General features: G+C 40.0%; 1 protein-coding gene across 19 annotated transcripts in view; it reads left to right on the top strand.

Annotated features, from left to right (window-relative positions):
• NFIA (nuclear factor I A) overlaps positions 1 to 15,105 on the top strand; it is a 601,241-nt gene that overhangs the window by 233,778 nt on the left and 352,358 nt on the right. The window lies entirely within an intron of this gene.

Below are 15,105 nucleotides of genomic sequence, written 5' to 3'. Positions count from 1 at the left end.
TTCACATGGCAGTTATTTGGGAGAAAATTATTTTAAAAATTTCTATATATGCACGGAGTATATTGACACAAATGTGTATATATGTGTATCAATATAGACAAACTTATAGTTATAAAAATTCAATTGTTTAAAGCTTTCTGAGTCATAATTAATCTTTGAATACTTGAAAAATATTCTGGGAGCTATAACTATAATTCATAAATATAATTGAGGAAAGCTGTGATATTTGTGGGAGTTATAAAAAATGAGATTTAGATGGTAAGCAAGAGTATCTACATTTTGGCGTAAGTTGTTGCTTTCAGAGGCTTTATATGTCAGACTGATAAGTTTCTTACCATGGTGAAATGACAAGAGTACCACTCACACATTGGCGGAGACGTCACTTTGACAGCCAGCAAGTTTACAGTGTCGCTGGGAGCACAGATTCCCACTTCCTGCCAAGATGAAAATTGGCAAAAACCAAAAAGGATATTAGGGATTGTCACTTTAAGGAGAAGTAACACGGTAATGTTTTATGTTTGCTTAAGAAATATAAGGGCGATCTCTTGCACTGTAATCTGTTGAGATCTACAAGTTTGCAATCAATAGGACTTTGCTTAATCTGAGCATAGAAAGTTAAATAAAACAAATAGAAGTTCTCTGGCATTTGTGCCAATGAGACTCCTTATAGTTTCAATTAATAGCACATAATTATTTTCCTCTCATATAAGAAGATTTTTTCACAAAAGCTATAAAATAGTTTCCCCACAGTCCTTGAAGAACAAAGGCCTACTTTAAAGTTTGTAGATTTGAGGACTGAGCTCTTGTTTTACTTCCTGAATTTTCTTATTTTTTCCTGTGTGAGCAGATGGTTTTTCTTTTTATAAGTTGCCAGATCTTTCCTAAAACAATAACTGTCATTATTGAGAACCTACTGTGCGCCTGGGTCTGCATCCAACACTCAAATATTCAAGGTTTTTTTTTTTTTTTTTTCTTACTTAGGCGTTTTTGTTTAAATACAGGGGGCAAAAATGGAGAGAAAAAAATTATATCCCATGTTGTGAAAGAGCCAGCCTCTGAAATCTGCTTATACTTTGCTATTTACAGTAAGTACTTTTGAAACAGCTGTAGATGTTCAAATGAAAGTAGCAGTGTGGAGACGGGATGTGGGAACATTCATTCCTGAAGACTTTGCATTTCTCCAGCTTTATGGCCAACAGAAAAGGAGATTGTTGTGCATTCTATTAAATACTGCCAGTATGATTAATTTAAAGGGTTACATTTTATTGAACCCTGGTGTAGACGTTCTTTGTCAACCCACATTCACAGCTAGTTAGAGTGTGTGTAGCATTTATCAAAACTTTCTGGAGCCCTCTCACCTCATTAGCATCTGAATCTGTATTCAGCAGTTAATGTCCGTTACTGCTAGAGTGCTCAATTCTTGTTTTCAATAAGCCAGTTGTAAAATGTCAGACTGTCACTTACAATATAAAAAACCAAAAATGATGGTATTTGTAAAAATGTTATCACCTCATAAAAACAAATTGTAAAGACATGAAAGTGATCTTGCTATGCTGGGCTTTCAGAAGTGAGTTAGTACAGCTACTTTAAATACCAGTTGTGTAGATTCCCACACTTTTCTACCAATGGAGAGGTTTACACAAGCATAATTTAAGTTACAATTACGCTAATTAACATCTCATTTGCATAAATTGTTGAAGTCAAAACAACAAAGGATTGTCTAAGAAGCTTAATCCTATTTGTCCAAAATAGAAAGATTTTTTTTAAAACCATGCTCTAAAAATTGGCAGCTTAAGTATGTCTTTAGTATGTAGAGCTATGCCATTTAAAAACTAAATGCTTTCAATTTTTTAAGAATGTATTTCTCTATTCTTTGTAGACTACTACAGTTTTTGGTATACTTGAAAAAATACTACACTTATATTTTAGTTCCTAAATCAGTGACAATAGGAGATTAAAATTGAGGTACAGCATCACATATAGTGCAGTATAAGCGTACTAGTTCTTATGATGAAGGGTTGTGTGTGTGAGTGTGTGCATGTGTAGGTGTAGCAGTGTGTAAGGTGCTCCTCCAGTTTATCAGTGGTCAGTTCAAGTTTTTGAATACTGGCTTGTCTAGTGTAGCTTGTCCAGGTGTTTTCAATGTCTTGTGTTTGTCTTCTTGCTGTTGAAGGTAGTTTTAATCCAGGTCTTACACATGTGTGATAGCTCACATCTCAGAAGAGAGAAGGAATTCAGGAAACTTCCTTTTTAATGACCACCCAAATGCAGCTAGTTTCCTAGGGGGCGATTTAATAAAGTAAACCATCTTTTTCTTTAAGGCTCATTTCAAATTAAAGACATGTTTGCATACAGTGGATTAGTGAAATTTTCATACTGACTCACAAAACTCTGCTGTACTCTGGTAGGTTTAAAATGCGCTCATTTTATGTGCAGCACTTGTTACCATTAAGCATGCATTAATTACATTGTACATATATGGAAATAAAATGTGATCTGTAGAATTTAGGATTTTTTATTATTTTTTATAATTATTATGGATTGAGCAATCAGTTAGCCTGCTTCATTTTTTTTTTTAATTTATTTAATTTATTTGACAAGCAGAGTTACAGAGAGAGGTAGAGACAGAGTGAGAGGTCTTCCATCCACTGGTTCACTCCCCAGGTGGCCACAACTGCTGGAGCTGCCCCTATCCGAAGCCAGGAGCCAAGAGCCTCTTCTGGGTCTCCCATGTGGCTGTAGGGGCCCAAGGACTTGGGCCGTCTTCCACTGCTATCCCAGGCCATAGCAGAGAGCTGGATCGGAAGAGGAGCAGCCGGGACTAGAACCGGTGCCCATATGGGATGCCGGCACCCAAGGCCAGGGCGTCAACCTGCTGCGCCACAGTGCCAGCAGCCTGTTTCATTTTCAATAGTATTTCCAATGTTTTGTTAACCCTAAAAATGTGACAAGCTCAGAAATAAGAGTTGGAGTCTTTCTATTTCTCTTTAAAGTTAACATATCTTTTATTGTTAAATTTTTATTTATTTTTAAAAAGATTTATTCATTTATTTGAAAGGCAGAACTACAGAGAGAGAAAGAGGGATAGAGAGAGAAAGATCTTCCATCTGCTGGTTTATTCCCCAAATGGCTGCAAGGTTTAGGGAGTGGGCCAGGCCAAAGCCAGGAGGCTGAGCTCCATTTGGGTTTCCCATGTGGGTGCAGGGGCCCAAGTACTTTGGCTATCTTCCATGGCTTTCCCAGGCATATTCACAGGGAGTTGGATCAGAAACAGAGCATCCAGGATTTGGACTGATGCTCATATGGGTAGTTGGCTTCCCAAATTACACATCTTTTGAAAACATTTTATTTTTTTTGTGAGATATATGTAATTCCACTTTCTTGTAGTCTTACTTGAAATATATGCTTACATCTGACTTTATAAGGCTTATAAATTACTGTCTTTGAAATACTAATTAATTTCCTAAGTTCATATTGAGTACCAACTGTGCATGACATTTTGCTGGGTTTGGTAGAGGATATCATCTTAGAGGTACAGTGTAGTCTTTGCTTTGTGCAACAGATATGCTTGGGGATATACTAGTACCAAATGAAAACACATTTTGTACAAATTTAGAAGAGGGTGGGTATTTTGTACACCAGTTAAGATACCACTCGGGATGTGCAAAGCCCCTAATGGAACACCTGAATTTGAGTCCTGGTTCTGTTTCACATTGTACCTTTCTGCTGATGTGCACCCTTTGGGAGTCAGTAGTGATGGCTCAAGTACTTGGGTCCCTGCCAGCCATACAGGTGACGTGGATTGAGTTCCCAGTTCCCAACTTCAGCCTGGCCCAGGCCTGACTGTTGTGGTTATTTGGTGAGTGAGCCAGCAGATGGAAGATTCTGTCTGTCTTTCTGCCTTTCAAATAAATATTAACTAAATTGTAAAATTAAAAAAAAAGAAATTCAGAAGAGCCTTTATAATGGGTTGGGATTGTAGCTCCCTGGGTAAAAGTGAATTTGAGTTGTAGATTGAAGGATGGTTTAGAAATTAGGTGGTGAGGAGGGACTGTGGCAGAGATCAATAGTGAGCAGGAGCGAGGGAGCCTGGGAGGGGGTGGGAGGAGTGCAGATGCAGGAATATGCAATTTTTGTTCCCCACGGGGAAAGGCAGATTTGTTCACACAGGGGAGGACGATGAATGCCAGCTTAAAGATTTAGGCAATAGGGTTTTGAGCAGGGACCTGGCATATTTCAGGAAGTGTTTTGGCAGGAATAATCCTAAAATGCAAATGCAGGGAACCTTGAAAAGGAGAGCAGAGTGGGTTAGGGACAGTGGAATAGTAGTTTGCATCGTTGTGTCAGCACAAAATCACAAATTATGGAGGTTTTTGTTTCCCATGCTCTGAGTAATAAGATGAACAAAATACAATATATGAAATGGCAAGAGCACTTGGAAAAAACATGATTTCTGATTATGAGTGATACTTCAAAAACTTTTTAAAAATCAGTATATAAAACACTTTATGTGTTATTTTAAGATTACAGTTATTTCTATGTATATTTCCTTTCTACATTCAAAGTGAAATGATTTTCAGATTATTTTGCCTTCTACTTTTTAAAAAAAAAATTGACTGTAAGGGAGCATATTCTGTTTCCTTTGAATGTGGCCAGACTGTTTCATTGTCAATATTTGATCTTTATAGGAAGCTGAGGTCATGTCAGAGTTACTTAGGAGAAAGTCCTGGACTTTTCTCCTTATCTTTTCATGGTTTATCTTTGATAAGGTTGGACATGGTGTGCATGGTGACTTTTATCACTCTTCTTGTCACTTTTCTCTGTTTACCTTGTTCATAGTGTGTAATCTGAGAGTGCCTTCAAAAGACTGGAAAACACCCCATTTTAAGTATTTTAATACAATCAGAAGAAAATTGTATATTGTTCTCAGACAAGAAAGTAGATTGCATTGGCACAGGTGGAGTATTCATTTCGGACATTCAGCAAATATAAATTAATCACTCATCCGAAATAAGGAAACAGGGTACATGTGCATAGAATAACACAGAAAATGAGAAGCCCTCTTTCCCTGCCAGATTCCCATAGGCTCATGGGGAAAGGGGGCAAAACATGTTAAGTGATACATGTAGACTGCAGAGGATCCCCATGGCCTGGGAGACAGCAGTGGTGTTTCTGAGATGGGGAGAAGGAGAAAGGCGTCTCTGAAGGAGAAGATATCAAAGCACAGGAACAGAGCTTGCAGGTTGCCAGAGACATGGAGGGACAGAGCTTGGAAGAGGGAGTGTGCAGCTTGTGTTGTGCAAACAGTGTGTGGTAGGGGTGGAGCCCACAGAGTGCCCTGTAGGAGGCACCTTCCTTTCTGTCCTCATCCATTCTGTGAGCACCCAGCATTTTACCTGGAGCCGGCCGCCCAGTAAGGCTGCCTCTGGGAGACTCATCAGCCTCTTCACAGCTAACGTCGACGAAAGGGTTTGTTTAGTTACCCTTGCCCCAAAGAGGGCGAAGGCACACAAATGGCACCTTTGACCTGTTATCCCTTGGCGCAGTTAGCACTTGGCTCAAGTATGCCTTTAAAATTTCAAATCCCCTTGATGAATTTAAAATATGAAACTTTTTAACCAATAAACAGCTGGGGAACAACACAGTTCTCTGCGTTCTTTCCTTTGCTTGGCTATGCAGCCAGATTTACCTTCCCTCCCAAAATGACTGGGGAGCAGCTGCTGTCTCTTCTCTCTTTTCCTCGGCTGGGGAGCCCCCTTTTTGTCCTCTGGAAGAGTTTGAGTGTGATGCTGATTTCCTCTCAATTTTGAGCTCCTCACCTCTGATAACGTTCAGTGGAGTAAAAGCAAGGCCCAACTTGGAGATCCCCAAATAATCTTGGAGAAGGCCAGTTCTTCCATGATCAGTAGCTTTGACTTAGGGATTTCAGGAAGCTTCTGTGTGCAGTGCAAGTGAGATGCTGAGTTGATTAACAAAATAAGAACTTCACAGTTCGTATCTGCCACTGCCGGTGCTGCTGTAAATAATTGCAAAGCTAAGGATTTTAGTAACTGCGAATATACAGAAAACAGAGACATTCAAAAGTTTAGATGACCTTAATGAAGACGCAGAGTTGGCTCTGGAACTTTGCCGGGTCAGAAAGAGGTTTTGAGAATTTGATAAACGCTGGCAGTTGTTAAGGCATCTCTGATAGGTGAAAAGTGGTTTTTTGATGCAGTACTGCCTGGCATGCATCTTCTCTATGGTCTATTATCTTGTGAGGATGACATTCGTTAAGTTGGTATCTGTGTGCATCCCACCCAAATAAAGAATGTTTCATCAGCAAAGTGAATTGCCGTAGAGTCATCAGACTCTAGAAAATAAATTATCAGCGATGACTGCAGCGGGTGAGGCTGTTTGTTTATCAGATCACTTGAGAACAGAGTAAAGTGAGTTTCATATTTTCCTGAGTCTTGAATTCTCATTTTAGACATCTGTTCGGAAGCTTTCTAAGCCATGGAGTGTTCTAAATGAGCACTTGTTAAATGGATGAAGGAAGACTTAGTTTTCCATTGTTAGGTGAAACCTAATTAAAAATTAAATAATGACCTTGTGTTGGCTTGTAAATTCCTTATTTCCTGCATGTGTAAGTATATTTTGTTAGAACATTCCATTTTGAAGCATGCTTTTTTTTTTAAATGACAAGAAATACTTTAAACATACTGTTTGCTTTTGAAGTTAAAACAGGGGATCGGAGGATAGTCTCCTGTCGAGAGTGGAAGGTAGTGGAGGTGTGCAGCTTTGTGGACTGCATTTGCTGTGAATGTGGTAGAATTCATGTGATTGTTCTCCTGCGCCCTCTCCAGCATGATCACACCTGTCAGAGCAGTTCACAGACAGTGCTGTCTGTGTTATACTAGGAGTTCTTGATAAACTTCACAGAGAAGAACTTTTTCTTACAGGCCTCATTCTGCAGTGGACTTCCAGTAAAATGGTGTGGCCACATTCCATTCATGTTAATGGAGGTGATGGTATACATCCCTCTGTGTGATGGAAGAATGAGCCCTGGAGAGAAGAGTTTTCATGAATCTTTTGATACAGGATCCACTTGGTCCCCCTTATCCTCCTAAAAGTTAAAGGCTTTATGTTTAGGAACTAGGTTTTGTTTTGTTTTACCTTAATTCCTTTTTTCTTTTTAAAGATTTATTTATTTGAAAGGCAGAGTTGTAGAGAGGCAGAGGCAGAGGCAGAGAGAGAGAGAGAGAGAGAGACAGTCTTTCACCCACTGGTTCACTCCCCACATGGCCACAACTTCCAGAGCTGCGCTGATCCAGAGGCAGGATCCAGGAACTTCTTCCAAGTTTCCCACGTGGGTACAGGACTTGGGCCATCTTCTGCTGCTTTCTCAGGCCATAGCAGAGAGCTGGATCGGAAGTGAAGCAGCCAGGACTTGAACCGGCACTGCAGGTGGCAACCTTACCTGCTACGCCACAGTGCCAGCCCCTCCTTAATTCTTTGTTGTAAAGTCTGCAACAGTGTTAGCAGCAGTAAAAAATATGGATTTGTGGGTAGGCACAGTTTTTACATTAATGCAACTATGTAGCACCTGTGTCATTTTGTGTTTTCCTATTTAATATTATTTGGTGGACACAACCTGAATATCTTAAGAGGTCATCATATACTTCAAAATAGTGGTTGTTAATCGTTTATTATTCTGACAGACTGTTTATTATTTGTGTATTAATATACTCACATACATTTGTTAACTACCTACTGATACGAAGCTGTGAGCTTAGTGATGGAAGCATTGAGGCAGTGGCTGTCCTGAGACTTTCGGCTGTTTTACAGTGTAAGCAGAGAACAGCCCATAATGTACCTTCCACTGGGGCCACAGCTACGAAAGGCACCAGGGATCAGGAAAGGAAAGGATGTTCAGAATCCGTACTGTCACCTCTCGGAATCTCACTGGAGGAACTAATTCAGTGAGTAATGATGTTCCCAGTCCTTTATTCCACTAGCTACGAGTTTTGTGGGCTGCTTACCATGTACCAGGTACTGTGCTAGACCCCAGGAATGCAGTCATGAGCAGGGTGGGGGAGCCCTGCTCTCAGGGAAATTCCAGTTTGTGGGTAGGAAGCAGTTTGGAGGTGCAAAGATATTTTCTGCATCTAACTGCTCTGTAGAGGAACAGACAGGAGACAGTGAACAGCCAGGAGGACCTGTTTAGATGGGGGTGTGAGGATGGGACCATGGCATCCTCAGCATCTGTGTAGAGAGGAGCAAGGGCAGCAACTTGGGGGAGGGTGAGTGTGTGAGGGTGCGTGTGGGTGAGAGTGAAGTTGAGTGTATGTGTGAGGATGTGTGTGTGAAAGCAAGGGCATAGGAGTGTGTATGTGAGTGCATAAGTGTGTATCAGTATGAGTGTGAGAATTGTGTGCATGAGTCAGTGTGAGAGTATATGTGAGTGAGCCTGGGTGTCAGGGACTGAAGGAAGGCAGGCCACTGTGGCTGGATGAGACCTAGAATTGCTTGAGGGAGTTAGAGTAGCTGACCACAAGCTCACGCAAGTGCTCTTTTGTGGGGAAGGCAGTATTTGCATCCAGGTCCCCTGATGCTGGCCTGTGCTGTTGCCCTGGCACATGGTGTTAGCACCAGAGGGCAAGTGCCAAAGAGAATTAGTGGAAATAACTGCTACAGGTATCCAGATGGGAGGGAAATCACTTTGATTGAGAAAAAAACCAGTGTTATTGGAAAAAAAATGTACAGGATATAAAAGATATTGTAGGTATTTTCCTCCTATAATACAAGCAGGAAATTATTCAGGTTAATTTTCAGATTAATCATTAAGGCCTTCAGTTGAAAGAAATAATGTAGGCCGTCCTGTTCTACTCAGTAATCTTTTTCTGTGGAAGTTTAAATATTTGTGTGCATAATTGGTGATTTTACTTTAATGTAGATATTTTTCCTCTGGATGACACTTACAAAACCTGACTTACCCAATTCTCAAAGTCCACACCACTAGCAAACTTTCTACTCTCTATTCCTTTGCCAAGTGTTCTTCCTTTGTTACCAGGTCCACATAATTAATGGCTTTATCATATGAGGTCATTCAGTTACTCAGCAAAACAAATGATATACACCTTTGGAAATAGTTCTAGAAAGTAAACTTGAACCTAAAAGTGTTTAGGGAGAGGAAATTTCTGTTTGACTCTAATTAAGAGAATCTGTATGGAAATGTAAGCGGAGGATGCATTAATCAGAGATGCTGGCTTTGTACCGTGGCCTTCATTTTATTTGGCAGAGATCGCATGGGTGCGCGTTAAATGCATTTGTATGGCTGCACTAACTAGTGCTACTTCTTGCTAGAGTTTTGCATGTAATCAGACCAAAGTCACTGAGAAGTTTGAATTTTGAAGAGAATCAATTCTAGGCTTGAAGGTTTGAGCTATCTTTTATAATCGAAACCTTTGTTGTTAAAATGTGTGTTCACTGTAATGTTTGTTTGCCTTTTTGGTGGGGAAGAAATGTGTATTATGAAAGAATATAAAGTTTCAGTGAAAAGTTAGTAATAATATAGAAGGTTTATACCTGGTAAGTAGATATTTGTGTTTAATGCCCTTGAATTTTAACAGCCTTGACTCTGCTCATCTTATCTGTGTCTTGTCAAATTGATACTGTTTTTTAAAAATAAGCATTTGAAAGAAGGAGTTTGTAGTGAGAGGGTTGGTAGTTCATTCCCTGCATGTTGGGTATACTCACTTTTTAAATTGAACCTGGTCTGTAGAGATACCATGTTTGGGTCATCAAGGCCAAGGAGACAGGACTCCCCCTCTGCTGTAGTTTTATGGTTCTATAGGTCAAATCAAATTTCTTTGGCTTAAATCTCATTGTATACTCTTGGCCTTTGGTTTGGTTTGGGCTCTGTAGTTTGTGATTATGAGATGACAAGATTGAATTCACTTAACTGTGGAGTTTTACATAGTGTCTGTCCCAACATCCTAATAAAATAATATGAAATTCAATAAGTCATGCCAAGTGGGACAGTGCTCCACTCACATACGCTTACTAAACTTGATATATTCTTGTGGCACTACTCCAGAATGTAAAAGAAACACATTTATCTAGGTGATTAGTATTCTTTCTGTCTGCCAGATTTAAGGATTGTTTGGAAATATTGTTAGACTCAAAACCAACGTCTGTTGCTACACAGGCTTGGGCCTTCCAGGCAAGTGCTGCTCCTGGCGTTGTTCTTCTGTCCACTTACGTCTGCCATGGCAGTACAGTTTTCAGGGCCACCGAGCTGCCATCAAAAGAGTGAACATTGTCTGAATGAAGCCTGTGGGGGAAGAAAGAAATTGCTTCTCACCCCATCTCAAAAGATGTAACTGAATATGTCTTTAAGAGTGACCCAGGCCATGTGTGAGGCCCTGTGCGGTTTGGAATTTAGAAGTTATTAACAATCTGCAGTGAAGTCTGTTTCAACCTGAAAGTGACTCTTACCTAAGCTATCTTTTAAACACATTAGCTAGTTCTAAATTTAAGGAGAATCAAAAGTTGGCAAGAGAGAATTCCAGGGCATAAGATGCAGCTTATGTAAGTTTGCAACTTCTCATGATCAGATTTAAAACTTAAAGACAGCCACACCTTACACTTTGTGGTGCCTAATTAGTGCTTTGTCATATGTTGTTATATCTATTAGCCATAATATTTAGGGCAGCTTTAAAAATCTCTAATAAATTTATGTGTAAATGTACTAACAAATTGTAAGGTCTTAAATTGACCTCCAGGACATTAGGAAATCAAATTTAAAGCATTGCATTGTCTGTTACTCAATGGAGTGGACTGAGGACAGCGTGTGACTTGTGTACTGCAAATGATGCAATAGCTAAATATTCTAGTGTGAGTTAAGGTTGATTAAACGATCATCTTTAACTCTGCATTCCTCAGGGCTTTTAGAACTCTTGTTTTTCAGGCAATATTCTATGCTGTTACTTCAAGGCTTTTTAAAAAGTGTTCCCTTTGGTCAAGAAAGCAGAAACACTCTTTTGTATTCTGAGTGGAAATGTGCAGTCTTTTACTCAGAATGTTAAAATGTACTGTGCTATCACAAACTGATTCTCTGCTTTCAGACAAAAAAAAAAATCTATAAAGTAAAACGTATAAGCAATAAGCAAGAAATTGACCCACACAGTTAGAGATTAAAACTTTCTTTAAAAAATTTTTTTCCCTGAAATTAATTTTCAGTGAAAGTCACAACATTTTATTCCTATTCACCTCAAATAAGTTTTTACCTCATTAGCAGGAAATGGTGAATATATATTCAACACAACTAGAGTTTGCTTCATGAGACAAAGAATTTGTACTCCGTCAGTATGTGAGTGAAATAGAAGAATGTGTTGTCCTTAAATAGTACTTTACAAAGGAAATTACAGTAGTGGGTACTATCATTTCAGGTACCTTTCAATAGAGTGATTACACTTCCACCCCCATAAATCCAGAGAAAGAACAATTTGTAACCTAAGCTGTTGGGAGACATTTTAGTGCAGCTGCCAGTATTTTGGTCAAATAAAATAAATATTCACTAGCTAGGCTTTGGTAGTGATAGAATGTGGGACCAGCCTAGAACTCTATTTTCCATTTTCTTTAAGTCCTAGTATTAGATAACTTTGCATTCTGCTCAACTTGGGCAACCATAGTAAGAATGTGAATATGTGGTGGTGTGATATTTTAAAAGGCGACTGGTGCTTCTTTTCCTGAAAAGAAAAGGTTCAAATGAAAAAGTAAATGAAAGTAGGCTAAGAGCATCATAGAGTATTTTAAAGCTATAAGGCACCTTATGTTTCCCTTAACCCACGCTGTAGCTTCATGGACCTAGGTAAATTGTATCGTATGTGATTGTGAATGGCGCTTTTCTATTTTTAAAAATTAAATGTATTAATGTGAACTCTTGTTTACCTATGATTTATTTGTGGCTTTAAAAAATATTTCTAATGGGAACATTCTGTACTATAGCATCCTTTTATTTGTCTGGACACTTGATTATGCCTGTTAGTCTGCTATAATGCTCACATGTACAGACATCCAAGAGATTATAAATGGCAACCAAGTATTATAAATTGGGGAGCTACACTGCAAAAAGACTAGATTAGCTGTAAGTTTTAGACTAATTTGCATGTGTCCAAGAGTTTTCACAGGGTTGGGGAATATCTCTTTAGGCAGTCTACCTGCTATTCTGTTCTTTCATATAAAAATGGGTGCCATTGAACTGGTATCTAGAAAATGTTGGTAGTATTATAGATTTTTTTTTAAAGACTGATTTATTTATTTGAAAGTCAGAGTTACACACAGAGAGAAGGAGAGGCAGAGAGAGAAAGAGAGAGAGAGAGAGAGAGAGAGAGAGAGGTCTTCCATCCACTGGTTCACTCCCCAATTGGCTGCAAAGGCTGGAGCTGCGCCAGTCTGAAGCTAGAAGCCAGGAGTATCTTCCTGGTCTCCTACTCGGTTGCAGGGGCCCAAGGACCTGGGCCATCTTCCATTGCTTTCCCAGGCCATAGCAGAGAGTGGGATCAGAACTGGAGCAGCCGGGACCCGAACTGACACCCACATGGGATGCCAGCACTGCAAGTGGAGGCTTTACCTGCTATGCCACAGTGCCTGCCCCCAGTATTATAGATTTTATCACTCATCCCAAACATAAGAATTGCAAAACATCTTTCTTTAAATATTTTCTCTTCATGGTGCAACTGGAGAGGGCCAAATTCCAGCCTTTTATAAAGTTTCAACCTCGCTACTTGGTAGAAATGGCGGAGTAATAGAATTTTTGGTGAAGAAACCAATGTGTGTGCTGTGTCTGGGATTGGACTCTGTGTGCCTGATTGTTCCAGAGGAGCTCCCTGTTTCTACCACATCCACACACATGCTTGTGTCCAGAAAAAAACGAAGAGTCTACCTTTGGTTTCTTCTAGACATCCTCCCTGAGAGGCTCCTAATCCTAATCAGTATTCTTCTGTTGTCGATAATCTACTTACATGATATCCTATCATCTGAATCTCTTTATGGAATTATCTTTGCGGTTTGCACAGTTCCATTCTGGCCTCTTTCTCTCTCTTTCTCTCTGTGTTTCCTTCTTCTCAAATCATTTTCCCAGTGGAGACAGCATACAGATATGCAGGACAGAACTCATCTCAGGGCAGGAAAAGTACACAGTGAGGCTAGTTTTGATACCCAGCCTACCCTGCTGGCCACTGCTTTGTGGGCAGCTTCATGTCACAATGCTGAGGGTACAAAAAAGAAACCTCATTGTGATTTCTTTGGTTTGTATATTTTGTATTGCGATTGTAGATTTTTGTTGGGGAATTTATTTGAGATGATTAAAGACATTTTGTAGAGTGCTCAAATATAGGTGAAAGAATTTCAAGTTTGCTCATTTTGGCATAATTTAGAAACAAAAGTGTTACTGTTGGAACTGGGCATGTGATGGGTGAATGAGTGTTTCAGTGAAATGACATAAGTCTGTATAATTTGGAGAGTAATGATGCCTTAGAACAAGACTAAATCTGGAGCCATGGAAAGGCTCCATCTTCTAGATGAATTCATGTTTCCTCTTATGATTCTGAAAAATAAAATTAAATCTTTGTTTATACAAATCCACTGTAGGGGAACTACGTGGACTTGGTTTATGATATATTTCAGAACAAGAATATTAGCCTTAACCTCTTTCCTCACATTGCATATGATGTTGAATCCATCATCTTTGTTTTAAACAAACAATACACAAGCTGTTGCTGGCAGTGGTATAAAGCTGATGGTCCATCTGGAGGGCAGGAATATGGATCAGGGAAGTAACAGAACTGAGATTGGGTGCAAGGGCAGATTTGCATGTGTAAAACCTTTCTGTTTTACTCGCTTGCTATCCGATTATTTGATAGAAGACAAAACAGATCCCCCCCCCTTTTTTTTCTTTTTGAGTCTGAGCATCCTAGCGGAGGAAGAGTTGCTTCAGTGTTGCAGGAAGATCAACAGGGTTTTAAGGACTGTCAGATATTGAACCATTAGGGTCATGTCTGGTGTGGAGAGTGAGAGTAGGAGAGGACGGAGAGCCCTGCTGGGGATCCATCCTTCTTCTAGCTGTGTGACCACTGGGCATTTAGCTTCTGGGCCTTCAGTGTCCTTCGATCCCAGTGAATTCTGCCACCATTCATGGAGGCAAATGTGAAAATTTCCTTTGGGCTGCTTGTTGAGGGTCTTGCAATTGTTGAGGGTCTTGGAATGGAGACATTTTATGGTTGCACGATACAGGGGCTCCCAGAGGAAACTCAAGCTGTCTGGGGTAGGCTGGGAAGGTTGTGTGATGAATCCTTACTAAGGATTTTCTGTTTCTGACAGGCAGAGGAGCAGGCATTCCAGACACTGGAGTAGTGAGAGGTTCAGGATAAATAGTTAACAAAGTTCTCTTCCAGTCTTTGCATCAATAGTGTTCTTGATATAAAATTCTTTGGCTGACTTTCCACTGATGAATTATTCGCTGAGAAGTGTTTATTGTGGGGGTTGAAGAAAAGAATAATGAAAGAAACAATCGGTTACCTCCAGTGATAGCATTAGAGCCGGATGGGAGGCGGCAGCCTGGTTTCTTTCTTTTTCATTATGGCCCTGTTCAAAAACTCATGTGGTGTGGAAGGTGGCAGACACTCTGTGTAGAGGCCTTCTTTTGTAGCTCTGCGGAGCAGCCTCAGTGGAACCGCTGTAACCTGGCCTCCCTCCACCAGAGGAGCGGATCCAGGTGGCGAGCTCAACCATATCTGTGCACAGCAAGGCTCCTGAAATGACGGGAGAGCCCGGTGGCTTCTGAAGCAGCTGGGACCCTGGATTGCACCCACCTTCTCTGTGCCTCACCACAAGAGGAGCGAGTCCTCATGTTTTAGCAGATACGCACTCTGGGACTGTTCTTTTCTAAATTTTCATTTCATTTTCAAAGTGTGTAAGCGATGGGTGAGGATCAGTTGTCAAAAGAGAGATTCTCACGTGTAAACCTGTGAGTTAGAAATAAAACTTAAGTGTCTCCCTTTTGTTGTTGCTCATGAACGGCCAATAATTTATTCACATGTGACATTTGAGCTGGCATTTTTT

Source organism: Oryctolagus cuniculus, chromosome 7 (assembly GCF_964237555.1).
Source record: "Oryctolagus cuniculus chromosome 7, mOryCun1.1, whole genome shotgun sequence".
In the NCBI taxonomy this organism is placed as follows: Eukaryota; Metazoa; Chordata; class Mammalia; order Lagomorpha; family Leporidae; genus Oryctolagus; species Oryctolagus cuniculus.
The sequence above is the reverse complement of the archived record's forward strand: the minus strand, read 5'-3'. Positions and strand labels throughout refer to the sequence as shown.